Here is a 4574-nt window from a genome sequence, read left to right on the forward strand (position 1 = left end):
AAAAAAAAAAAAAAAAAAAAAGCATAATGAAAGAATTTCACAATGCATTTGTAAAATAAGGAAGAACTATACTGTTACATCCGGACATTGAGAAGCATTTTGGCAAAGATGTTTAAAACTGTATCTTTGTCAAAATTTTCACTTGTTTATGTAATATTCTCTGCCTCAATGATCATCCTTGTGACAATTATTTTAAATTCTGTCAAATATATCATAGCTCTATTTCATTAGAGTTTATATTTTTCTTGTTCCTTTTTCTGAAACATTTTGGCCTGGTTATTTTCCTTGGCTCTCTGTGTTAGTATCAGCTCATTAGATGAAGCAATCACTTCTCTCAGTCTTGACGGCCAGGCTTCATAAAGAATATTCACAGGAATCAGCTCCACCAGACGCTCTAAGGATGAAACCAACTCTTCCTGTCCTCATGGTGAGGCAGACACCTCTGGTTTTGCATAGTTGCTTTCTGCGGAGCCACATTAAGAGAAGAGATTTGGCAGTTACCAGCCCAAGGATGCATCCAACTTCTGATTATCTAGACTGTATCAGAGTTTCAAGACTATACAGCCACGTGCTGTTTCTTTGGGCACCCTCAAAGAAGTTATACTGGTCACCTGGAACAACTCTTCCTCTCCCTGGGGGAGAGCTGATATGTCATACTTTTGCCCGTTCAGTCTTTGCTGAGTATAGATAAGGATTAGTTGTCTACCAGCCCAAGCTGTTGCCTCTCCCTTGGATGTCTTGGAATCTTCAGAGCTGCAAGAGTGGCAAGACAGCAATAATGTTTCTGGGAGCCCCACTCCTCTGGAAAGTTAGAGACGGATGTATAAATATTCCCAGGGCCCCACTGGAAATTACGGGTCTGGGGATATTATGGGTCTTGTCCTGGTGACGTGACACTGCATGAGGGCAGGATCTCTTACGAGAGAGTAAGTACCTCTCTGCTGGCTTCAGGGAATCTGGTTTTGTATTCTACCACAGAGCTAAAGATGTTTGACAAGATTTTGTTTCTTTGAAAAGAAAAGTGATTTAGGAATTTTTATGTAAAACATATGTTTGTGGGATAAAAGAGAATCTAGATCTTACTTTCTGATGTTGCATATTTCACTTCATGTATTTTTTTTTTAAGGAGGCTTTTGGAATCTCCTGCACTTAGTTCAGGTTTTGAGTAGCTAATATTTTCTTTCTTAAGAACTGATATAAAAGTGTGCTAGGGCACCATAATTTATTGTTGTATTTATTGCAATGTTTGAAGTGAGATAAAGTAATTCAGAAGATAGTTGACTCTATTCGTAAGTTGATATGACAAATGATTACAAGCCAACGCATATAACTTTCCAATAAATATGGCAGTACAATTTAAAGTGAAGTGTATAGATAAATAACTCAAAAACAATCACATCACTATGAGAGACTACACAAAACCTAATGATCTATGGTATAGACTTATGAGCCAAGAAAGTATTATCTTTTTGAATCTGTTCATTTAATAAGGCCATCTAGAGTCATAGCACTTGACCTTTAAAGTACTCCAGTAGCAAGCTCCATGTTTTATCCCCCTTCCTTTATTTTCTGTACAAATCCAACCCATATGTGCCTGCACTCTCTGAACTCCCAAGAGGAATGTTAAATCATTATAGGTCAATGGCAGTACTTGTACTTCTGAGAAGTCCACAGATGGTGAAGCCCTGGTCTAAATCCTTAGCACTGCAAATGCTGCAGTGACGACCAAATACGGTTTTCTGCATCCATCCTTTCTACTGTATGTTTCGTGAGTCCCTGTGTACTATGCAAACAACTTCCCATGCTATCTTTAAGGGAACCAGCATTGTAGATTGTACTTGTTTTCATGTTACTATAGGTGCAGCTGGCAGTCACAAGAAGGTAAAATTTAGTGAATATTCCTTCTTTATTTAATTTCTTCTGCAGGTGTCATTTCTGTGTTTCAGCCATCTGGTGCTCCACAGAATAGAATCACAATAACGAGGATTACTCAGATATATGAGTTTAACAGAGCTGTCTTCCAAATAAAAGTATTAAAACAGCCAAGAAAACAAATACAGTTGTTATTTATTTTTGCACGTCCATAGGACATGAAGTGAAAATGTCACTGCTGTTTAGCAGATGTTGATGGAAAGGGTACATAAGGAACAGTGCTTCTTTTGCACTATCCTTTAAGAAACATGCATAACCTCTATACAAATTTCCAGCTGATCTTAATATTATGAGAAAGTGATTTCTATGTTATGTCAGTTTTCGGTGGCATGTTGTACAAAAAAAAAAAAATGACAGTACAAAAAAGTATTTGTCCTTGACCACCATCTATTTCTTCAGCTTTAAAGATCTGAAATATTTCCAGTGGTGACATGAAGAGTGCTCCTTCCAATTCATGTCCACCTGGAATCTCAGAATCTGACCTTTTCGGGAAATAAGGTCTTCAAAGATGCAGTTATGGATAGGGATTAAGATAATAACATACCGGACTACAGTGCTCCCTAAATTCACTGGGAGTTTCTTTTCAGAGGCATAAAACTACACACAGAGAACATAGCAGAGCAGGTGAAGACAGAAGCTGGGTTGCAGGGATGCAATTGCTAATTGATAGTTTCTGAGTAATCCCAAGAAACTGGGTGAGTGCAATGGATTTTCTCTCCCAGACACCACAAGCGCCAGCCCTGCTAGAACGTCACTGTTAAGCTCTCGCCTCCAGAACTGTGAGAGTATATTACTGTTGTATTCCACCAAATTTGTGGTAATTTGTTATGGCAGTCCTGGGAAACCAATGCACCGGTAATTATCCCATACATATATGTGACCAACAGATCGTATAACACCAGGCATGTAAAAATACTTAGTAGATTTTTTTCACTTTTATTATCATTCACATTTCATTCTGAACTACAATGCAGACCTCTAATTTCCTAAACTCCAGAACTCAGATGGTGTCCGAAATAGATTTAGTTTTATAAATCTTTTTCAGTAAACAACTTGGAGATTTACTTTTGAATTGCTGATGAAGACTCTGCATACTTCTATACTAAGGCACGGTGGTCTTCTAAGAATGCCTTGGACCTATGGATGAGCACTTTGTGGAGGTGCAATGTGTCTGGAACTAGGAACTCTTTTCGGAAGTTACTTCTGCTGAGGCATGGCTCATTGGTTCCTCTACTTCTCCACATCCCTGATACTCGCCAGGGAAGTTTTGGAAGGAAGCAACAAGGAGCACAATGGAGAGAAAGTAAATAAGTATATTTCAAACACAATCTCTAGGACAATTACTCTTCAAACCAATTCTTTCATGAGTCTTTGACATTTTCGGGGTATAAATATTCACTCCTGCATACATAGATGTTTCCAAAACAGATTAGCTTCCTCTCTTCCCAGGAGTTCTGATTTCTGTATCTTTTTGAAAACTTCTCTTAAGCAAAAGATATCACCTGCAGAAGGCTTATCTCAATAAAGAGGTCAGGTAAGTTACTGAAAACACAGGATAACAAGCCCACTTTGCAGATGCCACTTCAGTGTCGGAAGCAGGAGTGTAGTTTTCCCTAACATAGAACAGGAGCTAATAGTTCATAGTTCAATCGTGCTAGTTCACAGCAATTCCTATGTACTGTTTTAGCACCATGAGAAGAGTCATATAATATGTAGATAATGTAACAGAGGGAATTACACGTGTATTTTATTTCATTTTTTATGGAAGTGTTTTATACTTGACAACTCTTTCTAAGCTATGAAGCTTTTCTGTGAGAAAAGCGAAGAAAATATTTGGATTGGCATTTACATAAGATTTTGTATTACTAAGCACTTTGATAAAGTTTATATTAGTTTTCTTTCCTAGCTCAGTCTGTCAGCTTGTATTCTACTGTTTGCATTAAGACGAAGGTTAAATAAGTAGCCTAAAGTCACACTGAAAATTAATGGAAGAGCTAAGATAAGCTCTAATTGTATTTAGGATTATTTTACTGTGCATAGTATTTTCTGTAAATCAACTAGACCAAACCTGTCATCACGGAGCAGGAGGTGAGTGGATCGAATTTCTGGCAAATTTAGATGCTTGTTTTTAATCGGCAGTCAGTGAGGCAGAGAGATATACATTTTGAGTTTGCTTTTGGGAGGTAAGGCATAAATTAATCACTTCTTAAGTGTTAAAAAGATGAAAGATGCTTTATGTGTCCCTTTCTACGATGGCCACAACTGCACTAGACTAGAAAGTCATCTTCGTGAGGGCAGGGCCTTTCACCTGCTTTGTTCACTACTATGTTTGCAGAATGTGACACCAACAGAAGACATGGAGATATATGGGTTCATTGTACATTTAGTCATTCCCACAAAATTCACTTGACAAAAACACACTAGTCCTGGAGCTTATGTTGAAAAGGAAATATTTGCTGGGACATCGTTGCTCTTTCTCTATTTACCAAATGTCTAAAAGTTGTGAATATTTCAGTATCAGCAACCGATTACTTTGCTCTGCTTTTGTATATATACATCATAACTCTCCTACATTATTCTGCCAGTTTTTATATCTCCCTGGATTTTAATTTCACTTTTTTTTTTTTTTTTTTTTTTTTTTT

Source organism: Fukomys damarensis, unplaced genomic scaffold, assembly GCF_012274545.1.
Source record: "Fukomys damarensis isolate Sample0158 unplaced genomic scaffold, DMR_v1.0_HiC HiC_scaffold_3, whole genome shotgun sequence".
Taxonomy (NCBI): Eukaryota; Metazoa; Chordata; class Mammalia; order Rodentia; family Bathyergidae; genus Fukomys; species Fukomys damarensis.